Raw genomic sequence first — 24,055 nt, 5'->3', positions numbered from 1 at the left:
ATTCACTTCTAAAACTTACATAATGGGGCTGTAATTTTGTAATGTTTATAGTCTGTAAAAGAAAAAATGTTATATTAAAATGCTTCCTCCCTGTTTTTAAAGATTGCAACCCTGTCTGAGCTTTCTTATGTGTTCCTCTTGGGCATATTTTAAACTACATGATGTACATTATATTTATGATATTATTTAGCCTTTATAGGAAATAAAGAAATAAAACTATTTTCAGAGGGAATTCAACAAACACAGCAAATTCTACTGAGACCAATTATTCCAGCTCTGTAGAGTAATAATATAATCTAATACAACATAGTTACCCACGTTTGAAATAGCTCCAGAAATTTCTGTTGAATAGCTGTCTGCTTTTTTCTTTGCTTTTCCCTATCTCTGATCACATGCAAAATTAGGGAATAATCAATTGTTTGGAAGAAAAAAGAGGAATGAGAATATTGGCTGGAGATAAATTATTTTTCTGTGTTTGTAGTTACTTTCTCTCGCTAAGTCTAGTTTACATGTTCATCATAAGAAAACCAAGAGTCTTTATTTTGAATCTGCATTATTTTAAATGTTGTATAGTTAGCACCGGCTTTCTATGTCCAATTAAAACTACAACTAAGGTAAAACAAGAGCTCAGTGTTAGAAGAAACTTCAAAGTCACCTTCAAGTCTCCAGGTTTCTGTAGAGAGGATGCTCCTCAGAAATACCTAAGCAGCCTCCTGATCTACAGAATGATAATCACCAGGTCTCAGTTATTAACACATGATTTGAAAGAAAAGCACTCCAGGTATTCTGATATGAATCCTTAGTTACACACCATTGATGAAGTCCAGTTTCCCATATGATGTTTGAATCACCCAAGTGGTTTTCTGAGAACAGGGAGCTCTTTACCTTTAGATGCTGTCCTTTTCCTTTTTGAACAGTTATGATTACTAGTACTTCCTTACAGATAGCTGAAATCTGCCTCTCTTTAGATTGTACCAGTCATCTGTGATCTGACAGGGATGCCACAGAAAAGAAAAATACAACTTCTTTTTAAATTTTAGTGGGTCTCCAGATTTGCATACATGATTCCAGATGTGAAGTGACCATCTAACAGAGTCATTATTTCCCTCATTTTAAAAATGTTATTTTATCAATGCAGATTAACGTGAACAAAGGCAAACAGTAGTCTCACTAGAAGTAGGTCCAGTGGTGAGAAGGGCCATATAACCCAGAAGAACAGAAGAACCCATGGTATTAGAGGTTTCTGTGGTGAGGAAAGGTGTTGTGTGAGGTTTATGGCAAGTCCCAGTCAACAACCTGCAGAGGAAAATTACATTTTCAATAATAATTCCTGGCATGGTACTAAGCACTGGTAGAGTTGGACTCTAGTGCTACTAGGCACTGGTAGAGTTGACCATGGGACACCATGTGATAGAAATATCCATTATAAAATGGATTCTGTCAGACTCACTATTTCAAAAGGTTTAGTAGACCTAAGATCAATCCATAGTAAGATGGAACTGGTCCATCCAGTATTGAGCAAAAGAAAGGCTGCGGGCAAAAATAAGCTGTACAAGCAGGTGGCCAGACCCTCCTTGCTCTGATACCTTTCTTCCAGCCCATGCCTATGGCTGAATTAGCTATTACTATGACAATTATATAGCAGTGATTTATATATTCATTATTTTTGAAACACTTATAAGTTGTCATTCTGATATTCTTCTGTAATGAAGAACTTTTTCTTTTCTGCCATTTATTTATCCATATACTTATTTATATCGGTACAAACTTATGGATTTCTATTTTATTCACTGATTTGTAGTTACTTACTGTCATCATTTTCATGCTCAAATTGGCCCAGATTAGGCCAGTAGGAGCAACTTCAAGATAGCTCCTGTGTTTTTTGATACATTCTCATTATTCTCTGTGTAAGAGAATAATGGTCTGGCACCACAAGATGTCTGAGGTTCATCTTCTACTGTCCTTAAATGGAACTTGAAAAAGTCATTTCTTTAAGAAGCCCCAGTTTCTTTTAGTGAAGGATGACCATTAGAAGCCAAGATCTGACTACTTGGTGTATTCACTACCTTTTCTAAATACATATGTGTATAAGAACATGTACATTCAAAAACTATGACTTCATATTAAAGCCTCCAACTTCAATCCAAAGTCTCCCTGCCCTTTCTCTTTCCATGTTTGTAAACACATTCTTCAACAGTGAAAAACCTAGTTCTCATTATGCACAACATTTGCTTAATCAACTTATTATTTGCCCAATGCTATCACTCACTCAACTTTGGCAACTGACTCTTCTGTCTGCCATTTCACCCCTCCCACAACCCAATAGTGCCCAGGCACCTCACATCTTTGATTGCCAGTGGACACACTGAAAACATGTCTCCAGAAAGCTCCATGCCCTTCTTCTTTAGTGTTTTGTGTTCTTGAGCACCATAATGAATACTGCTGGTGACCCTTCCTTCCCTTCCCTATCTTCCAACTCCTTTGTACCAGGAAGGGAAGGCAATTGTTCATTCTATCTTTTTGTTCTACTTCCTGGGAATTTTACCAAATTTGTCTTCCAAATTGTCTATTAAAATATTCAAATGTTTATATATACACACACCCAGAGTCAAATACAAATATATACATATACATAAAAATACCTTCAAATACACATTCATATTATTTGTATTTGAAGAAAAAAATTGAAAAATATATTTTTTCTTTCATTCCTTTGAAAGTTTTTACATTTTAAAATGAAATTTAATTTTAGAGGAGTTCCAAAAAGAGTACACCAAATTCCTATATACCTTTCATCCAGTTTATTCTGTTAATATTTTACATACATATGAAACAACTATTAACACTAAGATATCAATATTTTTCACTTTTAAAAAAAGTATCATTTGGCCAGGCACAGTGGCTCACGCCTGTAATCCCAGCACTTTGGAAGGCTGAGACGGGTGGATCATGAGGTCAGGAGTTCGAGACAAGTCTGACCAACATGGTGAAACCCCATCTCTACTAAAATTACAAAAATTAGCCTGGCATGGTGGCGTGCACCTGTAATCCCCGCTACTCAGGATGCTGAGGCAGGAGAATCACTCGAACCCGGGAGGCAGATGTTGAAGGGAGCTGAGTCGAGATCACACCATTGCACTCCAGCCTGGGTGATAGACCAAGACTCCGTCTCAAAAAAAAAATAAACAAATAAAATTGAGAAAGAAGTAGCATTTTATTCTTGTTCAATGTGTACAGTCTCACCTAACTCAGAGGATGTTAGTTCTAATTATTTTAAAATGTTTTTCTGTTCCCTGCTTCTCCTCTATCTTGGTCCTTCCTCCCATTCTCCCTCCCTCCCTTCCTTCCTTCTTTCTTTCCCTTCCTTTTTTACCGCCCTCGTTTTCTCCAAATTATAAGGTAGCTGCTACATTCCAGGTGAGGATGCACACTTTTAGCTTTTGTACATTCATGTTTTACTCATGCTTCTCTCTACTGTATGACTCTCCATCTTTTTAATGTAATTGATAACCAGTTAAGTCCAATTTCCTCCATGATGCTCTTTGTATTGTTCCAGCTTAAGAGTGATTACTTTCTCCACTCCTCTGAACTCCATACATCAACTTCAAGTCTTGGTTGTTTTTATTTTATTTTATTTTATTTTTTGAGACGGAGTCTCGCTCTGTCACCCAGGCTGGAGTGCTGTGGCCGGATCTCAGCTCACTGCAAGCTCCGCCTCCCGGGTTCACGCCATTCTCCTGCCTCAGCCTCCCGGGTAGCTGGGACTACAGGCGCCCGCCACCTCACCCGGCTAGTTTTTTGTAGTTTTTAGTAGAGACAGGGTTTCACCGTGTTAGCCAGGATGGTCTCGATCTCCTGACCTCGTGATCCGCCCATCTCGGCCTCCCAAAGTGCTGGGATTACAGGCTTGAGCCACCGCGCCCGGCCAAGTCTTAGTTGTTTTATGCATCTCTTCCCTGATAGGGTAGAGATTCCTTGACTGTAAGATTCAATTAATCTGTATGTAATCACAGAGCACCTAGGTTAAAAGCAGGCAGATGGCATTGTTATCTACCTGACTATATTTTTATCTCTCCTCACATATTTCAGAGTTGGGACTTTGTAATCTGAAAGTAAGTTATCATACTTATTCCAAAAGAAATGCACTTTAGTCATATTTGTTTATTTTTAGAATTTTATTGTCTTTGTAGCATTCTTGAGTCTTTGAGAACCACTAATACACTAAAAATGTTCTATGTTTAGCATTTTACTATTGCCTAAGCATTAATGCATTTTCTATGACCAGATTTCCTTAGTCACAGTAAATGTAATTCAGTCTTTCTTTTGGGTAACCTTAACAATATATAATCTGAAAAGGACTCCTATTGGAACTTTTTTATGAGCTGTAAACTCCTAGGGATGAAGACTAATACACCAGTGAGGTTTCTGTCAGAGGCAATACTAGTTTATCTGTATCCTTCTCTTTTATGTGTTCTTTTCATTTCTTTCTGTCAAGAGTTCCTTTTCTAGAACACTGGAATTATTATTATGATATATTTTAATCCTATACTTTTGCCTACCATTTCCATTAAGTCTTTTTAAGTCTAGGTCTGTGGAGGGAAAAAAAGCATTTACTTGCTACATCTCAAGATTCTCCTGGGATAATAACTTTGTCTGAAGTTTAGCAAGCCTATGAATTATTAGCCTTAAAAACCTACCTTATTTTATGGGGCTCTTATTCTTTCTCTTTAGCTGACAACAGTCTTCAGTGGAACTCTTCAGGGTAATAAATAATTACATTATTTCAGATTACTCTTTGCTGATTTGTTGTTATTAATATCTACTGATGAGAGAACTTGAGCAGGAAGTGTTAGGAAACAGCCACAGACATGTCTACATGTCACAAAACAGAGTCATATCAATTGTAAGTAAAATCAAATAAAAACATATTTTAGTCCTTTTTCCTTCCTTGTGTACTTCTTCCAACCTCCTTTTGTGACGTCTGTCCAACACTTCATAGAAATTTGGCTACACAGAAGTTTAGCAGGTAACCTGCAACCTGATAACTGAATGTCTGCAGACTTCATTTTAAATGTTGTCTCTAGAAGCTCTGACCTTCTTTACACATTCCTTTCCTCATTTCCTCTGATTTCTAATGGAAAAGAACAAAAGGTCCAAATTGTTTTAAAATTAATTTTATTGGATAATTTAAACAGCGCCTTCAGTAATACTGAAGTTGTCAAGGAAAAAGGCAAACTTCAATCTCCCAGATTTCTCAGGTTTCTGCCCCACTTCCTGGACATTATCTAATAAAGTATGTGTATTTGTGTGTGTGTAGGAGAGGAGGCAGCATGAGGAGGTAAGAATTTATACAAACTTATGATAAACAGGGAGAGTCGAGGTTTTCAGTTATAGTATTACTGATTCCTATATCCTCAAGGATGGTGTCTTTTGTCTGTCTGATGGCAACTTGCCTTGGTGGCTACATGCCTACCTGAGTTTGTTAGTGATCTGGATTTTGTCTACTTGGACAGGATGTGATGTTCCTCCCTTGATGAACAGCTCTTCTTATTCCCCTCAGCACTGTAGAACCCTGTGAGGTCTGATGTGACTTGTATTTATTCCTGTCTGGGTGATCTGATCTACTCCCTTCACTAGGGAGGCATCTCTATGGAAACTCCCCAGAAATAGATTTATTCTTTCAGAGCTCAGTCTATGCTGCCCAGGAACCAACAGTGACTCAGTGGACTAACTCCCAGGACTGACCAAGCTGTACATTAATGTCACTGTGGGGTAACAGTAGCCAGTCACAGACATAAAGAGCTCCCTTTGCCCTCTCTCTTAAGTACCTCACATACCTCCTTTCTCTCTAAGGCAGAGACTCCAACAGGGAAAGTAGGAGAAATAATTACACACTCATCTTGCTTCCAATTTTCTCTTCTTTTGCTTGCTTCTGTACTCTAGTGCTAGAAAAACTGTGGGCTTTTCTTTTGCTTATGCTACATCCTATCCTTATTCAAACATGGATCACTAGAAGGGGAATATCCTGTATGTTGGAAGTGCACTTTATGATCTGAGTCATTCATGCTTATTTGCTGTTATGATAAATGGGGATGGTTGGTGGAAGGATAAAGAAACATAGAAAATTCCTTTTGTAGACAGTAAGTTTGCATGCCAAAGTCTGAATATTATCTTGCTCTTTTACATTGCATTTTATCTGGCGTATAATCCAATCTTTCCACAAGCAAATGATTGTCTCCAATGGTCTAGAAAAGGCAGAAGACAAAAATCACATTTAAACTTTCTAAATATTACTCCTCTAATGGAAGAAATAGGTTTGGGCAGTGTATTCAAGTAGCTTAATGTCTACTCCTTATTTAGACAAAATAGTTGCCAGATTTACTGAATATTTCACTTTTAAATCAGCTATTTTTGTTAGCCCTACAGAATCTCCATGTGATTCCTCCAGTGTGTACCATCTCCATTCTAAGCTTTTCCATATCTCACCAGAGACTAGTGGTATGGGAATACTATAATAGTAGGAACAGCCTCTGAATGTCATTTCAGAGCTAATTTAATAGGATATGGATAATTTATATGCTATGGTACATCCCCATGCCTGGAGCTAATCTGTATTGAGAGATGAATAATACAAATATCACTTGATTCTTATAATTTATGTAGTATAATATTGTCTTTTTTAAATCTAGAATAGTGGATGCACATAATAAATATTCAATAATACTTGTTGCCATTTTTACTTGATTTCTTACTTGATAACTACTTATTTCAAATTAAGACATAATTAAATGCTGATTAGTTACTAGAGGTTCTAAATATTGATTGCATTTTTCATTCTGTATTCTATATTGTTTCCCTGAACTTGTTGGAAAGACCTCAGTAACAAAGCTTTTAAAAAAGTGTTTTGATAGACCCAGTGATAGGAATACACTTACTAAATTCAGCCTTACTTAGAGATAAGTTTTCAAAACTTCAGATTTTTATTTTTTTAAATCTTTGAAATATAGTAAAGAGAGGGCATAGTTATTTCATCGTTCACTTTCTACTCGAAACCTCTTATTATTTGACTTCACAATTATTAGTCATCACTTTACACAAATACCTTCCTTAAAAGTTACCAATGAGCACTTTATTAAGAAATTCAATTTTCTCTGTGAAGGATAGAGAAAATTTCTCTTTTCAGTCTCTATCCTTCATTCTCCTATTTAACCTGTTACAATGTGGGCCATTCTTTTTCCTGACTCTACTCTTTAAATTATCCAATACTTTATAGCTTTTTATGACTTTCTTTTGTGTTTTCTTTTTTTTTCTTTAGTAAGTTTTATTTGCTTCTTCATCCCACTCCCATCCTGCCCATTAATGATGAAGGCATTTTTTTTTTTTTTTTTTTTTTTTTTGAGATGGAGTCTCTCTCTGTTGCCCAGGTTGTAGTGCAGTGGCACAATCTCGACTCACTGCAGCCTCTGCCTCCTGAGTTCATGCCATTCTCCTGCCTCAGCCTCCTGAGTAGCTGGGACTACAGGCACCCGCCACCACACCTGGCCAATTTTTGTATTTTTATTAGAGATGGGGTTTCACCATGTTGATCAGTATGGCCTCAATCTCCTGACCTCATGATCTGCCTGCCTTGGCCTCCCAAAGTACTGGGATTACAGGCATGAGCCACCATGCCCTGCCGGCATTCTTTAATATTTTTTCTGCCATATAGATTTTAAATTTCCTGTTTTTCTTTTTTGTGGTAGCCAGTTTCCAAAGATATATTGCCACTGCAGTGAACCACACCTTCTATTACTCACACACGCCCACCCCTTGAATTGGAGCTGGACCTGTGATGTGTTAATAACCAATAGAATATGGCAGAGGAGGCACTGGGAGAATTCTGAAGCAAGGTCAGGTTAGAAATTGTAGCTTCCACCCTGAAGCCTTACCTGTGCTACCACTTAAGATGCCCACTACCATGAAATGTCTATGACTGAGAGGCCACTTGAAGGTACTGTGAGTGACAGTGCCAGCTGAGCACAGCCATCCAGTGTAGATGAAGCACCCTTGGGTCTTACAGATAAGTCCATCTGTCAGCTGAAAACTGTTCTATGAATGCCATGTGGAGCAGAACTATGGCCTAGCAAAGCCTTGGTTGAATTCTTGACCCATGAAGTCATGGGATATAATAACATAAAATGGTTCTTATTTAAACCCAATAACTTTTAGGGTAGTTTGTTATGCAGCAATTTTATCCACTTCTGTTACTTCATTGATCATCTCTCTAAGGTGAAAACTCAGAACTGGCTATGTCTTTTTGCCTGATCACTATGGTAGTTGGACTTTGAATTCTATTCCATTGATCTATTTCTCCATTTCTGTACCAATGCCACACTATTTTAATTATAAAAACTTTATGATATGTTTTATATCCATACTTGGTAAGGTAAACCCTTTCATTCCCCCTCTCCCCCAACAGTTTTCTAGTTTCAATTGAAAATTCATACAAAAAGTTAACAGATGATAAGAACATCATCTCAAATAATTGGAGAAATTACTGAAAAAACTGGACAATTATTTGGGAGACTATGTCTCACACCATATTAAGTGAATTACTGATGATTCAGAAATATAAAAATTGAAACTATCCAAGAAATAAAAGAAACATGGGTGAATTTCTGGATATAAAAAATGTTTTCTTGTCCATGATTTAAAGTTAAAGACAATTAAGGAAAAAATCAGCAAGTTGACAAAATAATGCAAAGCAAAACAAAGCATGATAAATGAAGTGAAAAGACAAATGACAGATTGGGAGAAAAATATTTACAACGTATCTCACAGATAAAGGGTAATCTCTCTAATTAGATACAAGTCTCTTAATATCAATGAAAAAGAAAAATCGAAAAACAAGGACCTGATAGAAAAATGGACGAAAGTCATTTAACAGACATTCCCACAGACTTAGTATACAAATGGCCATTAAACACATAAAAGATGCTCAATATTACTCATAAGTTAAAATTTAAGAATATACTGCAATATCATTTCTCATGCATAAGATTCACAAAAAATTGAAAGCTTGTGCTATTTGGTAGAACTTTGAGGAAGAAAGGCATTTTCACACCTTGCTGGAGGAGGGCAACATTTTTCAAAGCCTGCTATGTACAAGAGACTTGTATATAATTAGAGGGTACCCTTTATCTGTTATATATGTTGCAAACCTATTACCTCTTATCTCCAAATCTGCCTTTGCTGCTCTGCTTACCAAACTGGAGCTGGATCTAGTGAACATTTCTCCTTTGTCAACTGGCATGATATTAAGATTCACAAGCAGAGGGCACTAGAAAGACATGGTAGGAGGGAGATTTCCTACAAGGTTTCACTGTGCTGTCGTTTTTCTAGCTTCTGTGATGCCTGGCTGGTATGTGGGACACCCAGTGGAGCTCAGCTCCAGAGTCTTAGAAGCATCCACACAGGTAACTTCCAGTTGAGTGTCACAGGAATCCCTGCTGGTTTCTTGGAAACTTCAACATGCCCCGTTGAGAGATAATTCCTGGTGGCCTCCTGGCAAGCAATTATTTCAGCTTCCCAGCTTGTTTAACAGCAAATATTTCCTTTCTTCCACAAGAGACCCCCACCAAGTTTCTTTTGTCATAGTCAATGGTTTACTGTTTGCCAACTTTGGCCTGAAGCACCTCAGCACAATTCTCTGTCATCAAGTGGGACATAGCCACTGCCTCTCCAGTGGTTTAAATCTCAGCCTTTTCATGGGAGGGTGTCTCTCTCACATTTCTTCTTCTTGTGTTACTCTGTTTCAGTTGCAGGGATAGTAGTTATTCCCTATAGCTGATATTCCTCTATTCTGTAGAATTTTCTTTATCCCTTAGTAGCCAACCACCTGTCACTCTAGTTACCAATTACCAGTTAATAACGTTATATTAAATGTTCTGTGTTCAAGTTGCTGTGTTATTTTGGTCTCCTCCCTAGATTGTGACTGATAAAACTACCATTTGACTTCACAATTCTGCTTCTCTCTCTCTTTTTTTTTTTGGTTGAGACGGACTCTCGCTCTGTCCCCCAAGCTGGAGTGCAGTGGCGCAATCTTGGCTCGCTGCAGCCTCCACCTTCTGGGTCCCAGCGATTCTCCTGCCTCAGCCTCCCAGATAGCTGGGATTACAGGCATGCGCCACCAAACCCAGCTAATTTTTGTATTTTTAGTAGAAAAGGGGTTTCACCATGTTAGCGCGGCTGGTCTCGAACTCTTGACATCAGGTGATCCACCCGCCTCGACCTCAGTGCTAGAATTACAGGCGTGAGCCACCACACCTAGCCAATTCTACTTCTTTGAATGTATAAACAACATATATATAAAGTTTTTACAGTATCATTTTAATAGGTGAACTTCAGAAACATTGTCCATGTTCACCTATGTAACACTGATAAGACAATACTGGAAGTTTTGAAATGGGCTTCTTGTGATTGAATTTGGGACATTATGAGCATTCAAAAATTAATTTTATTAATGGATTATAAACCATTGACACAGACAATAATCCATGAGTCCATAATTTAAAATAATAAACTATGCTTGGTGGAAACATTCTTTACAAAACATATCGGTTAAGAATTATAGAAATTGTTATAGGATTTAAAAAGTCACTATTTTATTTATTTATTTATTTATTTATTTATTTTAATGAGATAGGGTCTCACTACATTGCCCGGACTGGTTTTGAACTCATGGGCTCAAGCAGTCTGCCCACCTCGGCCTCCCAAAGTGCTGGGATTATAGGCGTGAGCCACCACACTTGGCCAAAAATCACCATCTAAAACTGAATAATAAGTTAAAAATTGATTCAGACATGCTTCATTAATGGTCACTTTAGCAACCCTTTGTAAAAGGTTGTTAGGGATGGGGATAGTCATGTAATCTCAAGTATCAACCCAAAGACTGTTAAATACAAAGATAATCAACTCTAAAATCAAGAAAAAAGGAAGGCCGGGCGCGGTGGCTCAAGCCTGTAATCCCAGCACTTTGGGAGGCCTAGACGGGCGGATCACAAGGTCAGGAGATCGAGACCATCCTGGCTAACACAGTGAAACCCCGTCTCTACTAAAAAATACAAAAAATGAGCCGGGTGAGGTGGCGGGCACCTGTAGTCCCAGCTACTTGGGAGGCTGAGGCAGGAGAATGGCGTGAACCCGGGAGGCGGGGCTTGCAGTGAGCTGAGATCTGGCCACTGCACTCTAGCCTGGGCGACAGAGCGAGACTCCGTCTCAAAAAAAAAAAGAAAAAAGGCAAATTTTTCTAAACCAAGTTACCAAATTCAGCGTTATTAGAAGCCAGAGAAACTATTATGTGACTTAATGTAATGCAATGGGAAGTACACAACCTCTTCAATGCCGTATTCTTGCCAACAACATTTAACCTGAATCTTCTCATGAAGAAACAGTCAGACACATCTATATTGTGTGGACTGTCCTTCCTGACAACTGGTGAGTATTCTTCAAAAATGTCAATAGCTTGAAAGGAAAAATGTAAAAAGGTGCATGTAGTGAGGAAGAGAATGAGGAGGAGAACTCTTCTAGATTAAAAAAAACCAAAGAGACATGATAACTATATGTATGTGAATCTTTCATTGATTTATCATTTGGCTTTTGTGGCATAACAACCAAGTATGGAGTCTCAGTGACATAAAATGATAAGCATTTATTTTGCTCATGGATGTGGGGATTGGCTGGGGTATCTCTGCTACAATATGGTTATTTCAGAGCACAATTCTTATGCTAGGAAAACTCTTTTTTTATTTTTTATTTTTTTTGGGACAAAGTCTCCCTCTGTTGCCCAGGCTGCAGTGCAGTGGCATGATCATGGGCATACTGCAGTCTTAACCTCCTGAATACAAAGGATCCTCCCACCTCAACCTCTCAAGTAGCTGGAACTACAGGCAGGCACAACCATGCCCAGATAATTTTTTTTTTTTTAAATAGAGGTGAAGGCTCACTATGTTGCCCAGGCTGGTCTTGAACTCCTGGACTCAAGGGATTGCCTGCCTAAGGCCATTGCACCCTGCAGGAAGCTCTTTTCATGGAACTGTGGAAACAAACACACAAGCAAGCACATTTGAAAGCCTTCTAACAGTTCACTGGTTGCAGTGAGTCACATGGCTGGAGCCAAATCCAAGAGAAGGGAGAGTGAATAGTTTTGGATATTTACCTAAGGTACCAAAATTGGATCCTGGATCAAAATTTAAAAAAGTAGTTGCATGAGCTTTATGTTTAAAGACTGCATATAAGATAGTATTTTCTGTAAGTTTTATATTTTATGGGTATGATACAGTTATTGTGGTTATGTGGGAGAATATCCTAAATCTTAGTAGATAATCATTGAAGTTATGAGGAGTGAAATGAATGCCATTATTGCTAAAAGTTACTTACAAATAGTTTAGCAATAACATCAAAATATACTTGTATGTATATATACTTATATGTATGTATACTTATATGTATGTAATATACTTATATGTATGTATCATCTGTGTGCTACAGACTGAAAGTATCCTTTCAACATTCATATGCTGAAATCCTAGTCCCCAGTCCTGTAATATCTGTAAGTGAGGCCTTTGATAGGTAATTTGGTCATAAGAGCAGAGCCCTCATGAATAAGATTAGTGCCCTGAAGAGGTCCCTCACCCCTCCCACCATGAAAGGACACAGCAAGACAATGGCTATCTATGAATCAGGAAGTGGCCCCTCACCAGACACTGATTCTGCTGAGAATTTGACCCTAGGCTTCCCATTCTTGAGGACTATGAGAAGTAAATTTCTCTTGGTTATAAGTCACCCAGTCTCTAGTACTCTATTACAACATATCAAATGGACTAAGACTCTCTATCTATCTATCTATCTATCATCTATCATCAAATGCAAATGTGACACATATTAACAGTTGATAGATATAAGTGAAGGGTACATGTGTACACCTCTTTTACATTTTTTTGTATGGTTGAAATTTTTGAAAAAAAGAAAATATGTTTATGTTTGTTTGTTTTTCATTTACTATTTGTGGGTGTGGGAGAAGTGTGGCCGCACAACCAGAAGTCTTGAAGAAAGTTTGTTTTTCTGACAGAGTCTAAGGAAAAGCTTATTTTCCCATGTAAATAAGTCTTCAGAGAGCATGAGATTTCCATCTTAGTCTTCAGAGAGCATGAGATTTCTGTCTTAGAGAAACAGACTGGTCACCTGTGTTTCCTTTGGAAGGTTGCACAGCATTATTGGTTCTAGCAAAGCTTAGGTTACTTACTAGCAAAGTAACGGGCTGAATTACACTAACTCTGGGGTAATGAGCTGTCTGTGTCCCACGTATGCCTGAGAGAATCTGTAAGCCAAGAGTCCTCACAACGTCTTTAATTTATGGATCTCGGCTTGACAAACTATTTGCTGCTAGTCCACTAAATAATTTCAGCCCTTGCCATTTCACCATTTTCCCAGTCACTTCAGCAGCTTGATTTACAGAGTAAGAAAAAAAATGTATGACACACAATTTGAGGACACTCAGTAATTTGAGGAGGGAGTAGTACAAAGGGAAAGATCAGAAATGCTGGCTCACATTGATTGAAAACAGTCAAATGTATATAAAAGAACATGAAAAAATAGAAAATAGTGCAATTTTTTAAATGGTAGTGAATGAGCTGATTTTGAAATTTCTATGAAAGAACAAAATGCTGGGAATAGCCAAGATAATTTTTAAAAAGAATAAGAGGATTTGAGTCATTAGGTATCAAATGTGTGGTAATTAGGATACTGGAGAATAGTCTCCACTGGCAAATGACTAATGGACTTGAATAAAGAGTACTGAAATAGACCGAAATACATATAAAAATTAGATATATAAGGGAGGTTGAATTGTAGGTTAGAAAGAAAAATAGATGCATTAGTCCATTCTTGCACTGCCATAAAGAAATACCTGAGACTGAGTAATTTACATAAAAGAGACTTAATTGACTCATAGTTCTGCAGGCTATACAGGAGGCATGGCAGCATCTGCTTCTGGGGAGTCCTCAGGGAGCATGCAATCATGGCAGAAGGCAAAGGGGGAGCAGGCACATCACATGGCAAGAGCAGGACCGAGAGAAAGAGTAGGGAGATGCCATACACTTTCAAATGACCAGATCTTATGAGAACTCACTCACTATTGTGAGGACAGCACCAACTGGATGGTGTTAAAATATTCATGAGAAATCTACCCCACAATTTAATCACCTCTCACCAGTCCCAACCTCCAACACTGGGGATTACATTTCATGAGATTTGGATAGGGACACATATCCAGACTGTGTCATTCTGACCTTGGTACTGCCAAAATCTTGTGTCCTTCTCACATTTCAAAATACAGTCATGCCTTCCAAATAATCCCTCAGGCTTATCTCATTCCAGTGTTAACTCAAAGGTTCAAAGTCCAAAGTCTGAAGTCTCATCTGAGACATGGCAAGTTCTTTTCACCTATGAGCCTGTAAAGTCAAATACTAGTTAATTACTTTCAAGACACAATGGGGGTACAAGCATCAGGTGAATATTCCCATTTCAAAAGTGATAAATCAGCCAAAAGAAAGGGGTTACAGGCCCCATGCAAGTCCAAAACCCAGTAGGGCAGTCATGGAATCTTAAAGCTCCAAAATAATCTCCTTTGACTACGAGTCCCACATCCAGGGCACATTGATGCAAGTGGGTGGGCTCCTAAGGCCTTGGGCAGCTCCACCCCTGTGGCTTTGCATGGTTCTGTCCCCAGGGCTGGCCTCAAGGGCTAGAGTTGAATGCTTGTGGCTTTTTCATGCACAAGATGGAAGCTGCTGGTGGTTCTGCCATTCTGGGGTCTGGAGGAGGATGGTGGCCCTCTTCTCACAGCTCCTCTAGGCAGTGCTCCAGTGGGGGCTCTGTGTGGGGGTTCCAACCCCACATTCATTCTCCCTCTGTACTGCCCTAGTAGAGGTTCTCCGTAAGCGCTTCACCCCTGTAGCGGGCATCTGCCTGGACACTCAGGCTTTTCTGTACATCCTCTGAAATCTAGGTGGAGGCTCCCAAGCCTCAACTCTTGCACTCTGTGTACCCGCAGGCTTAGTACTACATAGAAGCCACTGAAGCTTATAGCTTATATCCTCTGAAGCAGTGGCCTGGGCCCCTTTGAGCCACAGCTAGAGCTGAAGTTTCCAGGAAGCAGGGAGCAGTGTCCTGAGGCTGCACAGGGCAGCAGGGCCCTGGGCCTGGCCCACAAAACCATTCTGTCTTTCTAGGCCTCAGGGCCTAGGATGGGAGGGGCTGCATTTAGATTGCTGAAATGACTTTGAGGCCTTTTACTCATTGTCTTGGCTATCAGTACTTGTCTTCTTTTTAGTTATGCAAATTTCTCTAGCAAGTGGTTGCTCAGCAGCCCACTTGAATTCCTCTCCTAAACACAGGCTTTTTTTTTCCCACCACAAGGCCAAGGTGCACATTTTCCAAGCTTTTGTGCTCTGCTTCCCTTTTAAATATAAGTTCCAGTGTATTCCTTTGCTTCTGCATCTGAGTATAGGCTGTTAGAAGCAGTCACACCACTTCCTGAACACTGCTGCTTAGAAATCTCTTCTGCCAAATACCCCAGGTCATTACCATCAAGCTCAAACTTGCACAGTTCTTAGGACATGGGCACAATACAGCCAAGTTCTTTGCTAAGGCATAATGCTTGTGTAATATTGGACTTCTGGTCCCAATAAGTTGCTCATTTCCAGCTGAGACTTCAGTAGTCTAGATTTCACTATTATCATTTTGGTCACAACTATTTAACCAGTCTCTAAGAAGTTTCAAATTTTCCCTCATTTTTCTGTTTTATTCTCAGCACTTCATACTCTTCCAATCTCTGCCTGTTACCCAGTGAAGAAGTTGCTTCCACATTTTCAGCTGTCTTTATAGCAATGCCCCAATCCTCAGTACCAATTATCTGTACTAGTCTGTTCTTATACTGCTGTAAAGAAATATCTGACACTGGGTAATTTATAAGAAAAGAGATTTAATTGGCTCATGATTCTGCAGGCTGTACAGGAAGCATAGTGGCATCTGCTTCTGCGGAAGCCTCAGGGAGCTTCCAAACATGGCGTAAGGCAAAAAGGAAGCAGGCACATCATTTGGCGAAAATAGGACAAGAGAGAGAGGAGGAAGGTGCCACACACTTTGAAATGACCAGATCTCAACTCCTTCATTATTGCAAGGACAGCACCAAGGGGATGGTGCTAAACTATTCATAAGAAATCTGCCCCATGATCTAATCACCTCCTGCTAGATCGGACCTCCCACATCAAGGATTACATACATTTCAATATGAGATTTGAGTGGTGACACACATCCACATTATTTCAAGAGACTATATAAAAATTATGTGGAGACATTTTGTTATCTACAAGTGAAAAATAAAACTTAAGGGGGTTTTCTACTTCACGCCATATAGAAAAATAAAACTTTGCTAAAGACATAAATATAAAAAACAAAATTAAAAACTCTTAAAATATAAGAGTAAATCTTTATGATCTTGAATAGGAAAAGAATTCTTAAACAACATCAAACCCTGTAAATAAAACATGGTAAAATTAATAAATTCAATTACAATAAAAATTTCTTTATTTTTGTTTTCTTGAGACAGGGTCTCGCTCTGTCACCCAGACTAGAATGCAATGGTGCAGTCATGGCTAATTGCAGTTTCTACCTTGTGGGCTCATGCCATCCTCCCACCTCAGTCTCCCAAGTAGCTGGTACTACAGATGTAGACCACCAGGCCTGGCTAAGTTTTTAAAAATTATTTACTCTTTTTAGGGATGGGGTACCACTATGTTGCCCAGACTGGTCTCAAACTCTTGACTACAGTGGTCTTCCCACCTTGGCCTCCCAGAGTGCTTGAATTACAGACATGAGCCACTGGGCCCAGCCTGACAGTCAAAACTTCTTTGCCTCAAGTGAGACCATTAAAAACTGAAAAGATCCACCACACTCTAGGGTAAGATAATTACAAGGTATAATCTGCAAATAATGAGTGCCCACAACATTTAAAGAATCTTGCATTTTAATATGAGAACTATGAAGAGGTAATTCTTGGTTAATAAGGTAAATGTATAAACAAAAGGCAAAAAAAATTACAGTGAGATGTTATTTCATGTACTTCATTTTTATAAAAATGTTAAAAAGTTGGTTTCTTTACTAAGTATTGTCTAAGATGTGGCTCGCTTACGACTCTTAATGTGGAGGGTGTTAGCAACCTGGTGTATAGGAGATGGAGAGCCAGTCTTCAAGGGCATTCATCAAGATATCCCCATCCCATATATCAAGGACCCAAGTTTCTCTGACCAGGACTTGAAATCACAGACCTGCATTAGCACTCAACCATATTTAAAAGTTTGTAACTCTAAATATTAAATTTCCAGTTTTTTGTCTTTAGCTGTTTCTACTCTTCCAAGATCAGGAATAAGGGGCTCTTTGTAAGTTACATTAATAGACCCTCTAGCCTTCATACTTTCAATTAGTTGTTAACGGCACAAAGCTTTCATTCTCTGTCTGTAGGGCATCTATATAGTTAGTGATAATTAGCCAATTCCACAGTACTTACACACATTGATTCCGTTACTTCTCAAATGCCAGTGCACCAGCCAGGGTGGTCCCCTACACTACAATACTTTCCAACTCACCACTGATGAAAGTTTAAGTAATTGGTTCACTATCTTGTGCCATGTGCCCCACATACCATACAGTTATTATTGCCAGTCAAACACAGAGCAATCCAGTCTCAAAAGCCCATTGCACTGCCTGCTTCCTCATAATATGCCTGCTACCAACTGTACTAGTGGGGTGCTTTGGGCATCAAATTGAGTTAGGATTATGAGTGTATTGGAGAGTGGTATTTCTAAATGATAAAAGGGAAAGGATCGGGACTGAGCAGAGAAAGACTTCATACTGTGATGCTTATCTGGCAGTCTGGAACAACCCAAAGGAAATTCCCATGAGTGGAATTGGCTTTGGCAAAAATGGTCTGGCCTTGGTAACCTTACTGTGTTCAGTTGTTCCTTGTAGACTGACCAGGAAGAGTGTGACCTCAGATCAAAAGATGATGTAGGTCCTCAAGGTGCCACCAGCTACAGGCTATCAGTTAACTGCAGTCCTTGCAGTTGAATGACAAGTTATTTCTTAAAGGGAGAGTTCAGTGGTAAACCTCTCTTGCTGCCAAGTCCTGAAGGGAAATTAATGCTTTTATGCTCACCACAAGACAGATGTTAGGTTAACCATCTTAAACTGCAGATATTCAACTATTTCTGGCCCCCAAAACTCCAGTATTTATGGTTCATCAATCTAATACTAAAATATTCATATTTAAGTTATACATAATAGCTCCAAACTGAAACTAATCCAGATATCCATCAATGTTGAATGGCTTTGCAATGTATATTATATTCACACAATTTATACTATACTGCACTGATGATTTATGCAGATAGTACGATGTACAATACAGATGAATTCTATATGCCAACACAATGTTGAAGAAAAAAGCCAAATACAGAAGAGTACTCATCGTATGGCTTCATTTATATAAAGCTTATAAGCACATAAAATTAACCAAACATGGAGGCTACTGAAGAGCTGGAAATTTTCTATATCTTGTTCTACATACTGGCCTATACCTGCATATAAACAAGTAAAAATTTATTGCACTGAACGAAGACTTAAGATCTGTAAATGTTTCTGTGTATATCTATCTATATATATACACACACACATATATCTATACATATGGAAATATAAAAAGGGTATTATTGAAGTGTGTTTGTAGTAAAAAATATAGAAACTATATGGTATATTAATATGATGCAATATTATAAGGTGGTGAAATATAGACACTAAAACCAATTTATAAACCTTAAATGACGACTTTAAAAACTACATTTTGAAGTAATGTCTGGCATATTTCCATTTATGAAAAATTTCAGAATGATTCCAAATCAGATATGCTGTTTATAAATAGTAAAATAAAATATACGGCATAGAAAATAGACATCAAAATCATGACAATTGTTTCTAGGAAAGGAGTGAAAAGATTGAAACTAGAAAAGGGAATATGGCATACTTTAACTATGTTAATAATATTAACATATTTTATTGAAGAGACAGTCCTTTTCCCATTTTGTGTTCTTGGCATCTTTGTCAAAAAAAAATTGATCATAAATGCATGGGTTCATTTCTGGGCTCTTTATTCTGTTCCAAATGGCTAATATATATGAGAAAAAAATGCTCACTATCACTAATCATTAGGGCAATACAAATTAAAACCACAATAAGATAGCACCCACATCTGCTAGTGACTATTCAAAAGGTAAAAGGTAACAGTTGTTGGTGAGGATATGGAGAAAAGATAACTGCTGTACACTGTTGGTGGAAATGTAAATTAGCACAGCCATTATGGAAAACTCTATGGAGGTTCCTCAAAAAAATAAAAACAGAATTACCATATAATTTAGTAATTCCACTTCTAAGTATATCGCTAAAGGAAATGAAGTCAGTATGTCAAGGAGATATCTGCACTCTCATGTTCATTGCAGCACTATTCACAATAGCCAAGTTATGAAAACAATCTAAATGTCTGTCAGTGAATGAATGGATGGAGAAAATGTGGTATATACACAATGGAATATTATTCACCCTTAAAAAAGAAGGAAATTCTATCATTTGCAACAATGTGGATTAACCTGGAGAATATTACGCTAAGCAAAATAAGCCAGACACAGAGAGGCAAATACCACATGTTTTCACATATATGTTAAATTTAAAACAATCAATCTCATAGAAGCAGAGTGTAGAAAGATGATTACCAGAAGCTGGGGGCTGGGAGGAGTAAGGATATGTTGATCAAAAGGTATAGTTTCAGTTAGACAGGAGAGTCAATTTTTTGAGATTTGTTGCACAGCAAAGTGACTATAGTTAACACTAATGTATTGCATACATATATCATAATATCACTTTGTACCCCATGAATATAGATGAATATAATTTTTTTTTTTTTTTTTGAGACAGAGTTGCATTCTGTCACACAGGCTGGAGTGCAGTGGCACAATCTCAGCTCACTGCAACCTTCACCTCCAGGTTCAAATGATTCTCCTGCCTCAGCCTCCTGAGTAGCTGGGATTACAGGTATGTGCCATTACATTAGCACATTAGCTTGGCTAAGTTTTGTATTTTTAGTAGAGATGGAATTTTGCCATGTTGGCCAGGCTGGTCTCAAACTCCTGGCCTCAGGTAATCTGCCTGCCTCAGCCTCCCAAAGTGCTGGGATTAAAGGCATGAGTTGCTGTAATTTTAAATTTATAAAAAATACAGAAGAATTGCTGCAGCTTCACTTCCACTTTCTGAAACTCGTGAGTATTTTCTTATGGCCAGTCTTTATCTAGAATCTAATGGGGAAGAGAATGCTAGGATATGCATGTCCAGCTTAGCTAAGATGACAGAGGAAAAAGCCACTACACACACATCATATTTGTCATGTTATCCTTTATACTTTGGGGGATTTAAGTTATTTCAAACTAGAAAAAGGTCTGTAGTAGTCGGCAACAATTTAACAGGAGAGAATGGGGTTTTACATTTTTCTTTTTATTTATATTAATTTTCTAATTAAAAATACACATACATGTCTTTTGAAGACTGAAAGTTCATTAGTAATAGTATGATTTTAAAACAGTCTCACTATTGTATCTCTAGTATCTTATATAACTTTCAATACATATTAGTTAAATAACAATAAAAGAAAAAATTATCAAGTATCTATTACTTGCCTAGTCCCTGCTTCCAAGAATCAGGTTCTGACCATTTTCAGACATTCTTCTAGTAGATACAAAATGAATATTGATGTTAATTAGTTTGAAAGAATCCAATTAATACTGCAAATTCCAGAACATTTTTGTCTGCCTTGGGCTAAGCCACATATCCCCAGAGATCTACTGATCTCTGACTTTCTTATATATGTCTGATTCCTCTTTTAAAAATTATCATGTGGGCCTGCCTTATGGCACTATCAAATTGTTTGGTTTCTTTTTCTTCGCTTTCATGAGCAGCGTCATGCCAAGAAGTTTTTAAAATAATGTTAGTGGATTCTCTGAGCCTTGGCAGGCAATTGTAGACCAAGCAAAGACAAATAGAGGTACAGAAGATGGGTAGCTCGGTAAATGCTATGCCTCCTCTCAAAAAATTTGGTCACCTTCAACATATGAGAATGTACTCCATACTTGGTGAATAGCTGGAGTCAAGTTCTGTGATTGAGTATTAAAGAACTGCCTGAGTAAAATGACTCCTCACAGCCATATTCCTTAACATATTTCACCTCTATTGATACAGAGTTTGCAATACATTTTGTTAGGTAGAGGAGCTCTGAATATATTGGGTTTTTCTACACAGAGATGAACATGTATTGATTTTCATTAGCTTGTAAGTTTTTCATCATATTATTTAGTCTAGAGGCCAGGAGATCATATTGATTTGATTCTTTAGTCCGCACAATGGTTCTGCAGTTGATTATTTTAAGATCTCAAATGGCTCTTTAGTGTCCTTGCTTCTACCAGGGTGAAGTGTTTTTTAAAAACTCCAAACATGGGAAACCCACTAAATTTGGTTTCTTTGTAGAAAGTTAAAAAACAAACAAACAAAAAAGATGTCTGAGGTTTTTGCCACAAATAAAACGGCATTGTGCAAGTGTTATAAGGAAGAAAAAAACACAATTAATCAATATTTATTCTACAAATTGAAATTGATGGCCGGGCGCGGTGGCTCAAGCCTGTAATCCCAGCACTTTGGGAGGCCGAGACGGGTGGATCACGAGGTCAGGAGATCGAGACCATCCTGGCTAACACTGTGAAACCCAGTCTCTACTAAAAAATAAAAAAAAAAAAACTAGCCGGGCGAGGTGGCGGGCGCCTGTAGTCCCAGCTACTCAGGAGGCTGAGGCAGGAGAATGGCGTAAACCTGGGAGGCGGAGCTTGCAGTGAGCTGAGATCCGGCCACTGCACTCCAGCCCGGGCGACAGAGCAAGACTCCGTCTCAAAAAAAAAAAAAAAAAAAAGAAATTGATATTAATTGAAAGAAATTTTAGAGAGATGCTTATTTATTTAGAGATGGGATCTTGCTCTGTTGCCCAGGCTGGAGTGCAATGGCATGATCATAACTCACTGAGCCTCAAACTCTTAGGCTAAAGCCATCCTCCTGCCTCAGCCTTCTAAGTAGCTGAGATTACAAGGTCCACCAAGCCCAGCTAATTTTTTAATTTTAATTTTAATCAATTAATTAATTTTTTGGAGACCTGATGTCACTGCATCCTTCATACTATAGCACAATGGCACAATCACAACTCACTGCAACCTTGAACTCCTGGGCCTCCTGCTTTGAAGTTCCTCCTGAGTACTCCTGAGAACTCCTGCCTTGGCCTCTTAAGTAGCTGCGAGTACAGTCGTGTGCAATTATGCCTAGCTTATAGGGTCTCACCGTGTTGCCTAGGCTTCTCTCAAACTCTTGGACTCAAGTGATTCGCCCACCTCAGTGTCCAAAGTAGCTTGGATTACAGGAGTGAGCCACCACACCAGGCTTAGAGAGAAGTTGAGACTTTACCCCTAATCATACATGCAGTGTATGATATGTTGGGTTGTGATAGATTATTCCCCACCACCCCCACCCCTTGCATAATTTATTTGTAATTACTTAAAGAACTTTGTTCATGGTCAAGACATGGTCAAAATAGAAGACAAATATGTTAAAGTCCTTGTCTTTGATGTTTAAAAAACACATTTGTAATGTAAGTCAGGAAAATATTTCAAAGAAGCTACAGTTAGGCAGTTTTTTGTTTGTTTGTTTTGACCTATTCCTTTCTCTCTATGAGATAAAAGACCCTTGGTCCTGGGGAGAGAGAAGAGTCTAGAAAGAAGTGTTAGATGGTGTGGGAGCTCTGTGCCCTGCCCCTCACTCCAGCCTGAGCCAGATCTTGCTAGTAGATGTGTGAGAATTTTGGAATCTCTGAGTTGTGTAAGGCCTAGGAAAAAGTGAACCTCATAGAACCTCATCATGTTGCCACAGAGAACAGAAATAGTGATGCAGTATGTCTTGGCAAGAGGAGGTTGAAGACTTCCCAGACTGTGATGGGAGGCATCAAAAAGTACCTGTAGGTCCTTAAGCTTATATGGATATTAGCTGAGAGAAAGAAGCCCCTGAGCAGGCAAGGGTCTGGTGGCCAGGCTATGACAACTAGGGCAGCTTAATTGATCCATCCCACCAGGGATGGGATGATGACATAGCTACATCCTAATAGATTACTAGCATAGTGTAGAACATGCTTAAGTGTCGATGGAAAACAAAAAAACAAACAAAAAAACCATCATTTGAATCGAGAGACAAGCAAGAACCAAAAGAAAGATGACTCCTTCCTGCTGGGGAAGTATAATTAAAAGTGAAATATTCTGACCCAGAAAACCTCTGCACAAAGGTAGTTTAGAAAGAAAACAGTTTTTGCTTTTGAATAGGCATTAAACCAGAATGTGATCCACATTGTAGGCAATCTGCTAAGATATTGCAAAGATGAAAAGAAATCTCACTCTTTTATGTAGCCAAGCAGATACAACCCATTACATACATATTTTCAAGATAAACAATAACTAGTCTTCAAGTAAGGGGACTTGACAGCACCATTTGCCACACATAGTTCATCCTAATTTTATCTGGTAATTGGAGTGAACATCTGTGTTAGATAACTGGCTTTATACAAAGGACAATGCTCTTTCCATAACTTTATGACAGAAAGTTTTGCAGCTTGGAGCCAGGTGCGTGGAAAAATTAGATGCCTACCCTCTCATAAAAACTGGAAGATGGGGCGCTGTATCACTTGATATTTACATTTTTAGAGGTTGGCTCCTAGGTCCTTGAGAAAGACATTTCTGGGTTGCAAAACTGGCAAAAGAGATTTATAAAAAGATTTACATAAATTTACAATTACAAGTTTATAAAGGAAATTATGCTCAAAGAAAAGGAAGGGGGG

The sequence above is a fragment of the Colobus angolensis genome, unplaced genomic scaffold, assembly GCF_000951035.1.
Source record: "Colobus angolensis palliatus isolate OR3802 unplaced genomic scaffold, Cang.pa_1.0 Scaffold226, whole genome shotgun sequence".
Taxonomy (NCBI): domain Eukaryota; kingdom Metazoa; phylum Chordata; class Mammalia; order Primates; family Cercopithecidae; genus Colobus; species Colobus angolensis.
Note: the sequence above shows the minus strand (reverse complement) of the source record.